This window comes from Pseudochaenichthys georgianus, chromosome 23, assembly GCF_902827115.2.
Source record: "Pseudochaenichthys georgianus chromosome 23, fPseGeo1.2, whole genome shotgun sequence".
NCBI classification, from domain to species: Eukaryota; Metazoa; Chordata; class Actinopteri; order Perciformes; family Channichthyidae; genus Pseudochaenichthys; species Pseudochaenichthys georgianus.
The window spans coordinates 4,994,469-5,012,951 of record NC_047525.1 but is presented as its reverse complement, the minus strand read 5'-3'; the positions used below and the strand labels follow the sequence as shown (position 1 = coordinate 5,012,951).

At 42.9% G+C, this 18,483-nt stretch overlaps 1 protein-coding gene across 3 annotated transcripts in view; it reads left to right on the top strand.

Annotated features, from left to right (window-relative positions):
- The window catches only part of syn3 (synapsin III), a 185,821-nt gene that overhangs the window by 16,114 nt on the left and 151,224 nt on the right, over window positions 1-18,483 (top strand). Inside the window, exon 1 of one of the 3 annotated variants that reach the window (XM_034112441.2) lies at window positions 10,895-11,363. The exons of the other annotated variants lie outside the window; for them this stretch is intronic. The gene's annotated coding sequence lies outside the window, so the exon portion shown is untranslated. Of the gene's footprint in view, window positions 1-10,894; window positions 11,364-18,483 lie in introns of those variants that run through there. 3 annotated transcript variants of the gene reach the window in all.

Here is an 18,483-nt window from a genome sequence, read left to right as displayed (position 1 = left end):
TTGAAGATGTTGTTTAATTGCTGATATATTTATGATCCACGTCAAGTATTCAGTTTTGTTGTCAGAGGTCTTCCAGTTTGTCCAAAGGTCTTCTAATCAGGGCTCTATAAATAAAGAACTACGGCAGATGTGTAATATTTAATGCAGCCGACCCGTGTATTACAATGCCGTTATGTGATGACTTTTAAAGAGAAAAGCACACGCAGAATAAAGTATTATTATTTTAATTTTTTCTCTGATTTCTTATCGCATAAACACCATATCCCAACGTGCATTGGGCTAAAACATCCAATCACTGAGCTTCAACGATAGCTGAGGATTATGGGTAATTAGATGTTGTCGGCTATCAAAATCTCTGAAAAAGAAATGTGTCTCTCAGAATCAAAAGGGAAAAACACAAAAGCATTCTTGTACACAATTCAAACCAATTAATGTTGTGTAATTAACAAGGATAAACTGATGTCTTTTAGTGGATGAGTACTGCAGATATCACTGTAAAATCATTTGACAGTCAGGAGAATACTTCCGGTTTTACTATGAAAACGCAGAGACCGGACATACTGTTTTCACCCGGTGAGAGTTGACGATAACTTGACATGGACGCTGTTCAATAGAAATGAATAGGGGGAAAGACGTATCAATCTCACAATTTCAGGGGGTGCCCGCAGAGCAACCACTATAGTTAAAATACGTAGCATATACATGTTCTCCTGGTGGGACCTCAAATAATCTTGGTAAGCATTTTAATGTCCAACTATCCTACAATTTAGGATTTTCCACAAAAAATAAGTCGGGTGACCGCCATGTTTTGTTTTTCTCACGCTGGTAAAGTTTGCGATCACGTGACATGGACACCGGTCATTAGAAATTAATAGGAAAATAAATGGTATCCATGTTACGTCTTGAGAGGGTTATTTGTGAATATACTACGTCTTGCCCTGTGGACCAACGTAGGTATTACACGTTTTTTTTTGTGAGACTGGGTTGGTATTTCTCTGGTATTTGTTTTTACCAATTGTGCTAGTGGAGAGCCTTTTGGTGGTTGACACACACGCATAACTCTCTGGTCCCACTCCCCTGGTCACAGCCATCCTCTACCGTCCCCCGAAGCCAAACCCCTCCTTTCTCTCCGACCTCTCTGACATTCTCACTCAGCTTTCTGCCATATCCCCATCTGTTCTCCTCTTAGGTGATTTTAACATTCATGTTGACGACCCGACCTGCAAATATGCCTCTGAATTTAAGGAAACCCTTCACTGCTGCAACTTCTCTCAACACATCGACTTCCCAACACACAGCCGTGGTCACATCCTGGACTTGGTCTGCTCCACTGGTCTCACCATCCATCATCTGTCCAGCCTCAATCTCCACATCTCTGATCACCTGGCCATCATCATGGACATCAACATTCCCATCCCCACCCAAAAGCAAAAACGCACAATAACCTACAGAAATCTCAAATCCATCTCACCTTCAGCAATCACTGCCTCCATTACCTGTAAGATGTCTGTCTCCCCCCCCCCCCCACTTTCTGAAAACCCATCTGAACTTGTGGACTATTATAACAGCACCCTCTCCTTCTGTCTCAATGAACTATGACAACGCCACCTCGTCCTTCACCACCGAACAGTGCAACTCCTTCCTCTCGTTTTTCCAAACCAAAATCATCAACATTTACAGCAATCTGACACCCTCATCAGCACCCCCCACCTCCCCTCCTGGCTCCCCCCCTTCACCTCACAGCCCCTGTCCCACTTCTCTCCTGTGACCCCCATGCAACTGTCCCACTTCATGACTGGAATTAACTCCACCTGCACACTTGACCCAATGCCCTCCAAATTTGTTAAAGAGAGCCTCCCTGCCATCTCCCAACTCATCGCCACCATCATTAACTCCTCCCTCAGATCTGGATCAGTTCCCCCCTCTCTCAAACTGGCTGCTGTCACACCCATTCTCAAAAGACCTGGACTCACACCTGACATCATGTCCAACTTCCGGCCCATCTCAAATCTCCCCTTTCTGTCAAAAATACTTGAACGTGTCGTTGCCTCACAACTTAAAGCCCACCTCAGCTCCAATGACCTCTTTGAGCCATTTCAATCCGGTTTCCGATCAAAACACAGCACCGAAACAGCTCTTCTGAAAATCACAAACGACCTCCTCCTCTCCTCTGACTCCGGGAACCTGAACATCCTCATCCTCCTCGACCTCACCTCAGCATTCGACACCATCTACCACACCATCCTGCTGTCCCTCCTCGAATCATCACTCAACAGCACCGACACTGCACTCTCCTGGCTGAAATCCTACCTCACCGACAGACATCAGTTTATCAACATCAACAACAACTAGACATTTAAAAGTGCCCATTGTATCAGCAAGCATTTCATTTACCCTAGCTTTAAAAACATGCAGAGGAATGAGATTGCTCAGTTTCAATTCTTGCTGAAGATTGTTCCAAGCAAGTGGAGCTGCGCACATAAAAGCTGTCTTACTGAAGACAGTCCTTGCTCTTGGCACATCTAACAAGACTACATCATGTGACCTCAGACAATAGCTGCTTGCAACTCTGTGTGTTATCAGAGAGCAGATATAATACGGGAGTTTACCCAACAAAGCTTTATAGATAAACGTGTACCAATGACTGAGCCTCCGTACAGAGAGTGATGGTAAACCTGCCTTGGTATACAGGGTACAGTGATGTGTAAGCGCTTTACAATTTGTGACAAATCTCAGAGCACTGTGATACGCAGCATCCAATTTGCTCAGGTAATTGGCAGGTGCATTCATATACAACAAATCCCCATAGTCCAGCACAGGTCAAAGGTCACAGTAACTAGTGTAACCCAGGTTCAATCCTAGCAGGCTTCCGTAGCTCAGTATAAATGGCAGCCAGGTCACTTCCGTTTCCTTTACTGGTCTGTTGTGATGCTGGTTGCTACGTTGATGCTACATACTACACACAGGGATTCCTCCACGATTCCTAAACAGATTAACGTTTTGGTGACAATTGCTGCAATCAGCGGTGAGTCTTGTATTGGTAGAATGTATTTAAAATGTGTAATGTTATGTAATGTGCCCGCTAGCTTAGCGGTTAGCATTTTCAATAGGAAATCTACATTGAGATAGCTCTCGTTAGCTGCTAAGCTAGCGGTTAGCATGCTAATAGTATTGCTAGTAGAAATATCTTATGCATGGGTCTTCACTGATCCCAATTACTTTAAGTGTAACCTTGTGGGCTTTTGGCTATCAGCCCTGAGGTATTGCTTTGTTGTTTACTGGCTGAATGTAAACAGATTAATGCTTTGTATAGAAATGGATATAGAAATGTTGTACAACCAGAAATGTATTTATTTTATTTAAGAGATTTATACAACCAGAAATGTATTTATTTTATTTAAGAGATTTATTAAACCAGGAATGTATTTATGAGATGTATTATACAAGAGATGTATTTATTTTATTTAAGAGATTTATTTGTATTTAAATGCGCAAAGGGAAGATACTAATTATTCCTTGTGACCTTTTACAGGTCAGGTTTTTTGTTTGGATATATTTGCTTTTGCCAGGTGCTTGCCGCACCTGATGACCTTTCATGCACCTTGATGGCGAGCTAAGATTCTAAACCTATCCTCCCTGCCACATGGTGAAGTAGGATTACACGGAAATGAATGAACTTTACCCCGGAAGCTTTTCTTTTGTTGTCTTTTGCCTTTACTGGGCCCCTGAAAAATAATCATGTGAATTTGAATGAACTTGTTATCTTGAATACAACTATTTTGTAACGCATACCTGGTTTCAGTTGTATTTTTCACACACATTCAGCTCCATAGTCGTTCCTAGTTCTTCTGAATATCACTCATTTAATTACAGCTGATACACTTGCTACATAGTGGCGAGCTAGCCAGGAGCTGAATAAGTGTGAAGCCATTGTATGGTTGGGGTTTAAGTCATTTCTGTTATCTTGTTGCACTTAAATGTCAAGTGGATTTCCTTGAGTCTTTAGATGTAGATGTATCATCCTCTGTGATCATTAGCGGTCTTACTGATACAAAAACAGATGAGGAAATTGTTGAATGTTTAAAAAAATACGGTTCTATTAAGAAAATAGTTCCAGTTGATGATCCCGATAGCGAATATCACAAAAACCTGATCGTTGAATATAATCTTAGATCCGCATTAGCAGCATTAGATCCCCTACTGCCGTATTACCATCCTTCACGAGAGGTGGCAGACGTCACATATTGTGTCAAAGCATTAGCTTTAGAATACACAGCCAAATTTGGCAGCAGCTGCACGACACAATATCTCAATGATCTAAGACAACTAGCAAAACATAGTGGAAAACCCTTTGAGGAAGTGTTAAAGGACATGATGAGTCAAATTGGTGAGGAACTCGAAGAGAACTTTGAAGAGGACCCATCCGTTAAGATCCAACTTCCAACACCTCCAACAAACCCTATTCACCTACCTAATAGAAGAACTTTCTCTCTTTCAGGAACTGAATTAAATCCTCCTGAAATTCAAAGAGTTGTGGTTGAACACATAGTGAGAAAGGAAGACATAAGCTCACATTCACTCTCTCCGCTTCGACTTCGTACCTTCTCTGGGAAATTCCCTAAACACAGTAATGAAGCAGATTATGAAACTTGGCGCTCTCAAATTGAACTACTGAGTGCTGATCCTAGTCTGTCTGCCTTGCACGTCACCAGACGAGTTCTTGAGAGCTTGTTGTCTCCTGCAGCTGATGTGGTCAAAGGTCTGCGTCCTGATGCCTTACCCACCATCTACTTACAGGTTCTTGACTCAGCCTTTGCCACTGTCCAAGATGGAGAGGAGCTCTTTGCTCAATTCTTGAACACACTCCAAGACCCTGGTGAAAGGCCGTCTGCTTACCTTCAGCGATTGCAGCTTACCTTGAATTCTGTCGTCAAAAGAGGAGGCATTTTGACAAGTGAAATAGAAAAGCATCTCATTAAACAATTCTGCCGTGGATGCTGGGATAACACAGTCATAACAAACTTACAACTTGAACAGAAAAAAGACAATCCTCCTTCCTTTTCAGAGCTTTTGCTCTTGTTACGCACAGAAAAAGACAGACAACTATCCAAGGAGAGCCGCATGAAAAAACATATCAGTTCGTCCAGACAACGAGTACAAGTGAGTTCACAAAGCACTTGCGCTTGTGACTCAAATCCAAAGCATGACTTCAAGGCAATCGAGGATCTCAGAACGCAGATGAATAAACTGCAGAGCCAGCTCACAACTCAGGCACAATCAAGACCTGAACCAAGTGGTTTCAATACCAGACCTGTGAGAACTGCCATGACACAACACTCAAACAAGCCTAAACCTTGGTACTGCTTTAGGTGTGGAGAAGATGGTCACGTTGCTACATCATGTAGTAATACACCCAATCCAAATCTGGTCATGGCAAAACGTAAGCAGTTGCAACAAAAGCAACAGATGTGGGACGGAAAGAACACATCTTCCAATCCATCAAACTAACTGCAGCCCTTGAGGAAGGACAGACGAGGGCTGCAGCGGATGAATGTCCTGTAAACTGGTCTCCTCCATATCCATACCAGTTACCAAAAGGACTTGTTGGCACTAAGAGCACAGCACAAGTGAGCATAAAAGAAACACAATTTAATTGTCTGTTGGACACAGGTTCACAGGTGACTACAGTTCCCCATTCTTTCTACTGCAAGTATCTATCCGATCAAGAAATCAAACCTTTAATGGATATTCTTGAAGTTGAAGGAGCCAATGGTCAAACTGTGCCATACATGGGCTACATTGAGCTTGACCTTACTTTTCCTGTTGACTTTGTTGGTGAACCAGTTGAAGTGCACACTCTTGCCTTGGTGGTGCCTGATGTTAAAGATTCTCTCTCGTTTGTGCTTGTTGGAACTAACACATTGGATGTCCTGTACGAAAAATACTTGGATCACAACGTGCCAGAAAATCCTCGTCTTCCTTATGGATACCGAGTTGTGTTGAAAATCCTGGAACTAAGGCACAAGCATTCAAGAAATGGTTATCATGGCATTACCCGAATGCATGGACAGAACCCACAAACTATTCCAGCAGGAGGAACTGTTGTCCTGGAAGGAGTTGTCGCTTCACAGTTTTTGCAGTCGGAGAAATCTGTCCTTGTTGAGCATCCGTCTTCTTTCTCTTTGCCTGGCGGCTTGATGGTTAAATCCTGTCTAGTTGACTTTCCCAGACATCAGCCATGCCAGTTGCCAGTAGTCATTACGAATGAATCGGATCACGATATTTCCATCCCTGCGAGATCTGTGGTTGCAGAAGTAAGTGCTGTTCAGACAATCTTAAAGCAGCACAGCGTTTCTGAGCCAATTCAAGCCTCTTCATCAGGCGTTGGACTCTCAAAACTTCAGAGTTTCGACTTTGGTGACTCCCCACTCTCACCTGAATGGAAAAATCGCATTACGGAAAAGCTCAATAGCATCCCACAAGTCTTTGCAAAACATGATCTTGATTTTGGTAGAACTGATAAAGTTACTCATCACATCAAACTTTCAGAAGAAACCTCATTCAAGCACAGAGCAAGACCAATCCACCCTCAAGACATCGACGCTGTACGGAAACATCTTCAGGAACTCCTTGAATCAGGAGTAATCCGTGAATCTGAATCTGAATCTTCCTTCTCATCACCCATTGTGGTAGTAAGAAAAAAGAACGGCAGTGTTCGACTCTGTATTGATTACAGAAAACTAAATCTACAAACAATAAAAGATGCTTATGCTCTGCCAAAGCTTGAAGACACATTCACAGCACTTTCCGGTTCTAAGTGGTTCTCAGTACTTGATCTGAAAAGTGGATATTATCAAATCGAAATGGACGAAGCAGATAAATCGAAAACTGCCTTTGTATGTCCCTTGGGATTTTGGGAGTTTAATCGCATGCCCCAAGGAGTTACAAATGCACCGAGCACTTTCCAGCGCCTCATGGAGAAATGTATGGGAGACATGAACTTGAAAGAGGTCCTCGTCTTCATCGATGACATCATTGTGTTTTCCCCAACATTAGAGGAGCATGAAGCCAGGCTGATGAAAGTGTTGAATCGGCTAAAAGAGTTTGGTCTGAAACTGTCCCTTGAAAAGTGTATGTTCTTTCAAACATCCGTCCGCTACTTGGGACATATTGTTTCCAGTAATGGCGTAGAAACTGACCCAGAAAAAGTCGCAACAGTCACAACCTGGCCAGTACCCAAAAACTTAAGAGAACTTCGATCATTTCTTGGCTTTGCTGGGTACTATAGAAGATTTGTAAAAGACTACTCTGCAATCGTCAAACCCCTCCACGATCTCACGTCTGGGTATCCACCATCACAGAAGAAATTAAAACTAACGTTGCGTGCAGAAAAATACCTGAATCCGAAAGAGCCTTTTCATGGCCGTTGGACATCTGTATGTCAACATGCCTTTGAAACAGTCATCCATAAACTCACTACTGCCCCTATCCTTGCTTTTCCTGATCCTCAAAAGCCTTACATCCTTCATACTGACACCAGCTCCACTGGCCTTGGAGCTGTGTTATATCAAGAGCAAGAAGGAGTTAAGAGAGTAATTGCCTATGCCAGCAGAGGACTTTCCCGTAGTGAATCCAATTATCCAGCTCACAAACTCGAATTCCTTGCCCTCAAGTGGTCCGTAACAGAAAAACTCAATGACTTTCTGTATGGCAATCCTTTCACAGTGGTGACCGACAGCAACCCTCTCACTTATATTCTAACATCAGCCAAACTGGATGCAACCAGTTACAGATGGCTTGCAGCACTCTCCACCTTTTCTTTTAAAATCCTATATCGTGCTGGGAAACAAAGCGCAGATGCCGATGGACTTTCCCGCAGACCACAGGGTGGTCTCATTGATGATCAGAAATCAATGAAGGAGAGGGAAAGAATTTGGAAATTCGCACAACAGCATCTGTTTGATCCTGCTTTGATCCCCATTGAGCAATCCACTATACAAGCCATTTGTGATAGACAGCTCATTTACAGTTCAAACGACAGCAAACATACTATCGCTCTTGTGCAGTCCATGTCCACTTCAACTGATGTACTACCGGACAGTTTTGTAAATGACAGTCAGTTTGAGTCCTCATTCACTCCTCAGCTTACTGAGACTGAGATAGCAGAAACACAAAGAGCAGACCAAACCATCAGGCATATCATCTCTCAATTGGAACATGGAGAAACAGTACCACCTACTTTGCGGGATGAACTCCCTGAGTTGCCCCTTCTCCTCCGAGAACTGAATCGTTTGGAGCTCCGGAACAACATTCTTGTTAGGAGGAGGCAAATAGGAACTCAAAGCTCTCATCAGATTGTCTTGCCACCTGAATTCCGTCACCAAGTCCTGACCAGTCTACACGACAACATGGGTCACATGGAAATAGAAAGAACTCTAGACTTGGTTCGTGCCAGATTTTATTGGCCAAGAATGTCCACTGATGTCTACAACAAGATAAAAACGTGTGAGAGGTGTGTAAAAAGAAAGGCTTTGCCTGAAAAAGCTGCACCTCTTGTAAACATTAGAACCACAAGACCTCTTGAACTTGTCTGCATGGATTATCTGTCGTTAGAACCGGACAGAAGTGGTACTAAGGACATTCTTGTCATCACAGATCACTTTACCAAGTATGCCATTGCTATTCCCACACCCAACCAGAAGGCTAGGACAGTGGCCAAATGTCTATGGGAAAACTTTTTCATTCACTACGGAATTCCAGACAAACTACACAGCGATCAGGGACCGGACTTTGAGTCCAGGACAATAAAGGAACTATGCCAAATCACAGGAATTCATAAAATAAGGACTACACCATACCACCCAAGAGGAAACCCGGTTGAGCATTTCAATCGCACACTCTTGAGTATGCTTGGAACCTTGAAAGAGTCGGACAAAACACATTGGAAAGACTTTGTGAAACCCCTTGTACATGCCTACAACTGCACAAAGAATGACGTTACAGGATTCTCGCCATACGAACTCATGTTTGGGCGGCAACCACGTCTACCAATTGACTTAGCTTTTGGACTACCTCTTACAAACAAACAACATACATCTCACTCTCAGTATGTCCAAGATTTAAAGTCTCATTTGGAGGAAAGCTACAAGATAGCAACTGGAAACGCAGAAAAGAGCATGCAGAAGAACAAAATAAGATTTGACAAGCATATCATTGCTGCTGATCTTTCCGTTGGAGACCGTGTCCTCGTCAGAAATGTACGTCTGAGAGGAAAACATAAGCTATCAGACACATGGGAATCTGAAGTGTATGTTGTTACCAAAAGAGCTGGAACATTGCCGGTCTACACAGTAGGGCTGTGCATCTTCACTGGTCTCACGATTCGATTCGATTACGATTATCCTGTCAACGATTCGATTCGGTTCGATATCCCGGTGCATCACGGTGCATCACGATTCATACCAATGCGTTGCATCCTCAATTTTCTATATTACTGCACATGGCTTATTTTTCATCAATGCATACATGCAGTAAATACATATGAACTCTCTTTTTATTATTTAGAAAGTGCTTCAGAAATCAAATTACATAAATGTCTTGACGTTAATTTATAAACCAAAATAAATTAATTGTATAGGTCTAGCCTCCGTGTGTGAAGTTGTTCCATTCTCAATGTCCTGAATGTGGCATCACACACAGGACTTGAGTCTGAACACAGCAGACAACAGGAGTATTTACAACAGCATATACAAACAAAAATACTGCATGTGGGTGCACACTTACATTCTCTGTCTTACTGTTACATAAATCCCATGAATGTATGAGATTAAATTAGCTTCATTATATCTCAGTGATTAAGTGAATAACAACGTTTCTATCGGGTCACTATCAGCCTGTCACTCATTATTTTCAGGGAGGGGGCGGGGCTTGGAGTAACGGAGAGGAGACGGTGATCGCGGAAGCTTTTTTCCTCCTGCCTTCACAAACTTTACACACGTAGGCCTATATATCGTCTGCAAATTGCTAGAGGACATTCATACTTTGCAATCCAAGACTTAATTAAATCCACCAAAAACCTGACATGATTGTAACGCGATTATTTTTGAAAAACATAAATCCCTCCCTGTGTCTCTGAGCCGCAGCGACATGCACGGAGTGATTCAGAGCGGGTCCTGCTGTTGTCGGTTCTGGACTGGTGTTCTTGTGTTGGTGGATAAAGCAGACTGCTCCGTGTTGCTGTGCCGCTGTCACGTATGTTCCCTGATCTCTGCGTCACCGACCGATTTGATATTAAAGTGACAGAAAAAACGTTATAGTAAAGCCGCGGCCGGAAAATCAGGAAGCAACGTTACTACTCTATAACCGATTATCTTCCGTCACTGCATCGAGACCGAATCGTCCACGTCCGCATCGCAATGCATCGTAGAAACGATTATTTTCAACACCCCTACTACACAGTCAGACCAGAGAAAAAAGATAGTCCCCAACGTACCTTACATAGAGATCTTCTTCTTCCTTGTGGTTACCTATCTGCTCCAGAAATCCCAATTCCAACACGAATCCGCAAGCCCATAACTTGTTCCAACACAGAACATCTAAAAAATCATGTCGACATTGATGAAGATGAAGCCCCAATATACTGGTACAGTGAATTGCCCATCTCTGAGCTTTCAAGATTCACCACCATACTTGACATACCAGCAGATCCCATTAGTTCTCTTTCCAGCACAATACTACCAACTACCAATAGCACAGCCCCTGTTGGTGCAGCAGCAGAGGATGCTGCTCAGAACCTCTCTAAACTGAAGAGAACTGGAATGGAACCAGCAGAAATTGCTGAAGAGGAACAAGCAGACATTGCTGGAGAAGAAAAAGCAGACATTGCTGAAGAGGAAAGGGCCCGTTCCTCTGAAGACGATGACTTGCCAATCTCCACTTCAGACAATGTGGATGAACTTCCAAGACGTCCAACTAGGAACAGGAAACCACCAGAACGATTTCGCTACGCAAAACTTGGACAACCAGTATTAGACACCTTCCATACACTTTTTCATGGGTTGGCTACTGCCTTCACATATGCCTTAACAGACACTGAGTTTCCCTTGCACACATTGCAGCAACCAATTAGCACACAACCAGGTCCATGTCCGAGACGTACATGAGATCAGGGGGGGAAAGTGTAACCCAGGTTCAATCCTAGCAGGCTTCCGTAGCTCAGTATAAATGGCAGCCAGGTCACTTCCGTTTCCTTTACTGGTCTGTTGTGATGCTGGTTGCTACGTTGATGCTACATACTACACACAGGGATTCCTCCACGATTCCTAAACAGATTAACGTTTTGGTGACAATTGCTGCAATCAGCGGTGAGTCTTGTATTGGTAGAATGTATTTAAAATGTGTAATGTTATGTAATGTGCCCGCTAGCTTAGCGGTTAGCATTTTCAATAGGAAATCTACATTGAGATAGCTCTCGTTAGCTGCTAAGCTAGCGGTTAGCATGCTAATAGTATTGCTAGTAGAAATATCTTATGCATGGGTCTTCACTGATCCCAATTACTTTAAGTGTAACCTTGTGGGCTTTTGGCTATCAGCCCTGAGGTATTGCTTTGTTGTTTACTGGCTGAATGTAAACAGATTAATGTTTTGTATAGAAATGGATATAGAAATGTTGTACAACCAGAAATGTATTTATTTTATTTAAGAGATTTATACAACCAGAAATGTATTTATTTTATTTAAGAGATTTATTAAACCAGGAATGTATTTATGAGATGTATTATACAAGAGATGTATTTATTTTATTTAAGAGATTTATTTGTATTTAAATGCGCAAAGGGAAGATACTAATTATTCCTTGTGACCTTTTACAGGTCAGGTTTTTTGTTTGGATATATTTGCTTTTGCCAGGTGCTTGCTGCACCTGATGACCTTTCATGGACCTTGATGGCGAGCTAAGATTCTAAACCTATCCTCCCTGCCACATGGTGAAGTAGGATTACACGGAAATGAATGAACTTTACCCCGGAAGCTTTTCTTTTGTTGTCTTTTGCCTTTACTGGGCCCCTGAAAAATAATCATGTGAATTTGAATGAACTTGTTATCTTGAATACAACTATTTTGTAACGCATACCTGGTTTCAGTTGTATTTTTCACACACATTCAGCTCCATAGTCGTTCCTAGTTCTTCTGAATATCACTCATTTAATTACAGCTGATACACTTGCTACACTAGCCTTTTCCTGGCCTCAAGCGAGAAACAGGACTTGTTCCTGTAGAAGAAACCTAGCCTAACCCTCAGCTTTTTAAGCAGGTTATTGACATGAAGTTTAAAAGAGAGACAATCATCAAGCCAGATACCAAGGTATTTGTAACAGGCAACAACTTCAAGTGTTGTTCCTTGCGTAGTTACAATATCTAAAACAGGCTCTGGTGTCTTTTTAGCTTTTGAAAAGAGCATTACCTTGGTTTTATCCACATTTAAAAGAAGCTTTAATTCAGAGAGCTGAGTCTGAATAGTGTTAAAAACAGCCTGTAATTTAACACCAGCCTCCTGAATGGAGGGACCTGCACAGCAGAGTCCTGCACGGGTCTGATTTTCAAGACCCGCTCCCGCCCCGCACCCGCGACGTGCAATACCGAACCCGCCCCGCTACCCGCACATATTGCCAATTAGTTCCGCGGCCCGACCCGAACCCGCATAGCCTATATATGAGCAGTGAAAACGTGCAATTATTAACACACGCAGTTGCATATTTGTCTCAAAAAGCGTGGGATGTTGGTTATTTTCTCCATCTAGGAACCAAAAGCCTCCCAGACGCTGGGTTTCGCTCTTGAGGAAGTGTTATTGAAAATGCTGTATTCTCCGCTAGAGAGCTTCACCTCAGCCATTTAGAATGTGGCGCGCACAGCAGCAGATTGATGCGCTGCAGAGGTTATGATTATGCACGGTCCCGCGGGGGAGAGGTCTGAGGATTTAAACATTAAACTAAATTATCATTATTTCAATATATTTATTATGCAACACCCGCGACCCGACCCGCATCATCTTTGTTTTACCCAGAACCGAACCCGGAAAAAAGCGTTTGGAAAAATACCACCCGCGAATCACCTTTTTTGCGGGTCACCCGTCGGGTACCCGTGGGTACCCGACCCGATGCAGGACTCTGCTGCACAGTACATCACAGTATCATCCGCATAAAAATGTAAAGTAGCTTCATCCACATTATCACCTACGCTGTTAATATATATGGAGAATAAAAGTGGTCCTAAAACAGAACCTTGTGGTACACCATTAGAAATGTTTAACCATTCAGAAGACAGTCCATCAAAATGAACACATTGGGACCTTTCAGAGAGGTAGCTGCTACGCCGATGACATCCAACTTTATATCTCAACAAAAACCATCACCTCCACAACACACTCCACTCTCACCAACTGTCTCTCAGAAATAAAAGCATGGATGCAAACAAACTATCTCTAACTGAACAGTGCCAAATCAGACATCATCATCATCGGCCCCCCATCCCGTACCAAAGCCATCCAGAATTTCGACTTCACCATTGACAGCCACACTCGATCTCCCTCCCTCACATCCGCAACCTCGGAGTCATCTTCGACAGTCAGCTCAAATTCAACCACCACATCAATCACATCACCAGGACCGCCTTTTTCCACCTCAAAAACATTGCCCGTCTCCGCCCGTCCTCCTCTGCTGCTGAAACCCTGATTCATGCATTCATCACTTCACGACTCGACTACTGCAATAGCATCCTCTACGGCAGGGGTTCCCAACCAGGTGTTTCTGCCAGGCCGCAAAATAGCTGTGAGTTTATCGTAATATTTGCAGAATTATAAATATATAAAAATAATTTATCATAATATTTTTTTCAAAAAGTGTTTCATTTTTGCACCTATTCCAGTCATATTATTTCATCCGTTAGCCTAGTTAATCTTTCACCAGAAAACCGTTGAAAATGGCTTTTATGATGTTCCGAGGGATTCGGCGGCTCAGCCTGGTCTCAGCCTCTCGAGCGCACGAGAAAGTTACCGGTGCGCCAAGTAGGAAGAGGAGCGCACAGGAGACAACCGTTTGATTGCAGACTGTTACGTTTATGTGGGAAAATGGCAGTGCATACATTATTTGAGATATATTTCAAACTCAGACTTCATTTTAAGAACATGTCGGCCAGGGGTGTGGAGGTATTTGTTTAAGTACCGGATTGGCAAAACAGGAGAGTCTGTAAACCAGTCTGCCTTGATCTATGAATTAATGTCCGGGACTCTCACGGTATCTGCTGCCACAGCTGTTTTATAGAAGGAAAGCCTCCTTCACTTCATGAAATGGCTGCAGCATCAGGAGGCAGCGGGACGTATACTCCGCCTCTGAGAAGTGCAGCACCAGCGCGCCGAGAGCTGTGCCTTTTTACGCACTCGCTGTGTTTACCTTCATCAGAACAGCGAGTGACTGCAGGCTGCTACGTGTTAACCACACACATCTCAACACACATCTCTACACACATCAAACTGCCCGATTACTCCCCCTTTTATTAGTTTTATGAAGGAGATCTCCGGTCACCAAGGCGCATGATGTGTGTGTGTATGTACTCAGCTCAGCTCTGTGTGTTCGGTGTGTTTGTGTCTGTCCGACACCGCCATTTGTTTTCAAATGACCATGAACAGTAATTTACACACATCTGGCTAACTCCATAGGTATATGCGGGTGTTCCCATAAGAAGTTAGTTTCATCTTAATCTTGATGTAGTGCTAAATGCTGTCGGAGTGCACCGGAACGAACGACAGCATCATAATATCTTCTGAAAACAAATGCCAGTGTCACACACACACACACACACACACACACACACACACACACACACACACACACACACACACACACACACACACACACACACACACACACACACACACACCCTGGCGACCGGACGTCTCCTTCATAATGCGCCTTCTCCTCGTTGGTTTTCCGTTTTTCCGAAAAACCAAAAAACGACACTGGTTCTTTTTTAAACGTTGTTAATATGTTTTGGATGCATATTGTTCTAGTATTTGTTCAGGCTGTTACATACAATTAGCCTCTGTTGATACCTGCTGGTGGTGAGTAAATATTAAAATCAGTTGGGAACCCCTGCTCTACGGCATACCATCCAACCTCCTCAATACACTCCATTGCTCCAACATATCCAGAACTCTGCTGCCCGCCTCCTCACCCACACCCTCTCCCGGGACCACATCACTCGCGTCCTCCAGAACCTCCACTGGCTCCCCGTCCGTCAAAGAATCAACTTCAAAGTCCTCCTGATTACTTACAAAGCCCTCAACAATCAGGCCCCCCCCCTCTACCTCACAGACCTGCTGCACCACCACGCCCCTTCCCGCTGCCTCCGCTCATCAGAAGCCCACCTCCTATCCAACCCCACCCGCACCAATCACCGGACCTGGGGGGACAGAGCCTTCTCCGTCGCTGCCCCCTCCCTCTGGAACTTACTCCCCCCACCCATCAGAGATGCACTGACCTCAACACACTCACAAAAACTCACCTCTTCAATCTGGCTTTTAATGTGTGATTGTTTTTGTATTATTTGACTTTAACTTTAACTATATATTTATTTGTTGTTCCTTTATTTTATTTTCTCTTCACTATATATGTAAAGCGTCTTTGAGCACCTGTAAAAGCGCTAACAAATTAAATCTATTATTATTATTATTATATTATAACCCCCCTCCACACTCTGTAGTGGGATGGGCCACTCAGCCCTGCACTGCAAGGCATATGACATCCAACAATATGTTATTCCTCATGACAACCAGCATCTGCTGCTGCAATGCCCGAGCCAGTAAACTGGTCATCAGCCACTAACGTATTAAAGACTGACAGACTATGGCTTTCTTTAAAGACAACAAATACCGTGTGAAGATCATTACCACATCTTCGGATCATGACCCGACTACCCTAAGTGTTTATCTAGAGCCATATCTAATATATGTGTCCTCTTCCATGTGCCACATCATTGACCTATGCTGTGGTTACCATTACGATGTGCTCTGTTCAAAAGATACTCCAGCACCACCTATTAATGCACTGCTGAACAATGCAATATGTGCTTCTTTAAAGTGATGCTTGCCCAAATCGTCTTGAGAGAATGAAGAAGGAAACCATGTTTTAAAGCAGCAATTATTCATGTTTTTATATTAGCAAGGATACATATCTCATAGAGTTAAAAGGGCCTCTGTAGTGACAAACCCTCACCACTCTGTATTTATACATTTTGGTATTTTTACCTCACAACGTGTATTCCTCTTCATCTTCTAAATGCTCTCACAACTTGTTTCAGCAGCAGCTTTCTGTAATGAATCCAGAGTGCACTCCCTGCTCAGCAGCAGACCACGGACAGGCACAGTAACAGTGGAGCGTTTAGCATTACAATCAATCACAATATATTTTATAGCTCAATTGCACAAATTACAAATGTGTCGAAGGAGGCTTTACAGCGCACGAGGAAAAAGCCCCCTCCAGGAAACCCATCATTAACTGTGGAAAAGGAAGCACCCTCTGAGAGCAACAGGGGAGGCATCCCTCTCCCAGGACGGCAGACGGGTAATGGAGATGTTTGATTAAGCTTATAGTTAGGGCTGGCTGGATATGGTATTATAGCCTTAGACCTCGGAGGACTTCCACCTTCTTCTCCTTTGGGTGCACCCAGATAGAGAGGAACACACACAGTGCAGATTGAGGAAGAGGATGAGAGAGGAGCTCGCTGTCAGTCGAGGAGCTGGGTCAAGCCGAGCCTGAGCCAGCCCTAACTATAAGCTTTGTTCAAACATGAAAGTCATCAGCCTACCCATACATGTTGAGAGGGTCTCTGCTGTTCGCCCCCATTCTACTTACGTAACCCTGCATGATGTTAGCAGAGTGCTCCATGGGTAATGCAGCTGCTTGAGAGGCAGATGTTTCCTTTAGAAGTTGGTGGAGACCGAAGTGAAGCTAAATGATTGTGAATGTGGGACTTAAAGGTGGTCCAACGTTTCACCACTGATGTCAACAGGCAGCTGTTAGCATGTTAGCCTAAACACCGGAGTGAGGAGATATGGTCAGGTGGTAATGCAGTAAGATGTGAAGTCACCTTAGGCCACTTAACCGGGTCGATGTGCAGCCCTTCGTGTCCTGCCAAGCATAACACATCCTTGTGCTCCTGGGATATTTGCATATACTTCAATGAGGAAAAGGTCACGTCATTGCAAAAACATTCAAATAATTTCCTTTCTCTTAATTTCCTTTGGGATGCAGTAAGAGTTGTCAGGAAACATAAAGAAATAAAACTACCCTACATGTCGTTTCTGAAGTCAAATCAAGACAACAAAATGATAAACAAGGATCGTGGACAAATTGTATGTCTTAGATTGAGGGTTATTGTGGCAAAAAAAGTATTTAAAAATGTTTTGGATCTAACTTGCCGTTAAACTTTACTTAAGTATTCCGCTTAAGTAAAGTAAAGTAGGAAATATTCTATGTCTTTTTACAACTTAAAATATTTTTTAGATCAGGACTTGCATTATAAACATGTGATAACCTCTTACGGGTTTAGCATGTTAAATATTGAACCAGTGTTTGGGAACAAAAAGGTACAAGTATTCAACACATAAAGTCCCAAACAAGACAAACATGTGTAACAGGACTAATGTTCCTGCTACCTGATGACACAACATTGTGTCTACAATATTATATCTAATACTGTAATATTTACATACGTATATATATATATATATGTAAATATATATATACATGTACATATGTATTATATATATACATATACATGTGTATTATATATATATATGATAATACTTTACCTTTATTTGTAATATTGTTTCTTTACAATGTAGTATCGCTAGTTGTACTAAAGCAAAAGGTTATGAGAACTTGTTCTTTCACTGAATACATCATTAAACTTCTGCTCCAACATCAGGAGCTGCAGAGCTCCAACCCTCGCTCTAAATAAAGACTTCCTGTACGTGATGGTCTGACTACATTAACACCATCCTATTCCTCTTCTGAGGGCTTGTTATAGAGCCCCCCCCCTCTTTAACTACAAGACACCGCATCAAACACCAGGAACATCCGCCTGAGCTGAGACGCCTCAATCAGAAATGCACTTTTATCTCCTCCAAGCCCATTGACTGTGATCGCGCCCTAGTTCCAATCAGGTTTAGGCTTTCTTTCCCCCTTGCCGGCGTGCTCGGCTGCACTTTGATGGCTCATCTGTTTCAATGTGTCTTCTCTGCCACACTGCTTGGGTTCTATTAGATTTCTTGTTTTTTATATTTGATGTATGCACCATGACATCAAGTCAAATTCCTAGTATGTGCGAACCGACCTGGCAATACACCTGTTTCTGATTCTGATTCTGATGTGTTACAGAAGTGTTTCCCTTTCCCCACGGCATGTATCTGCTTCTCAAAGTAAGCAGCTG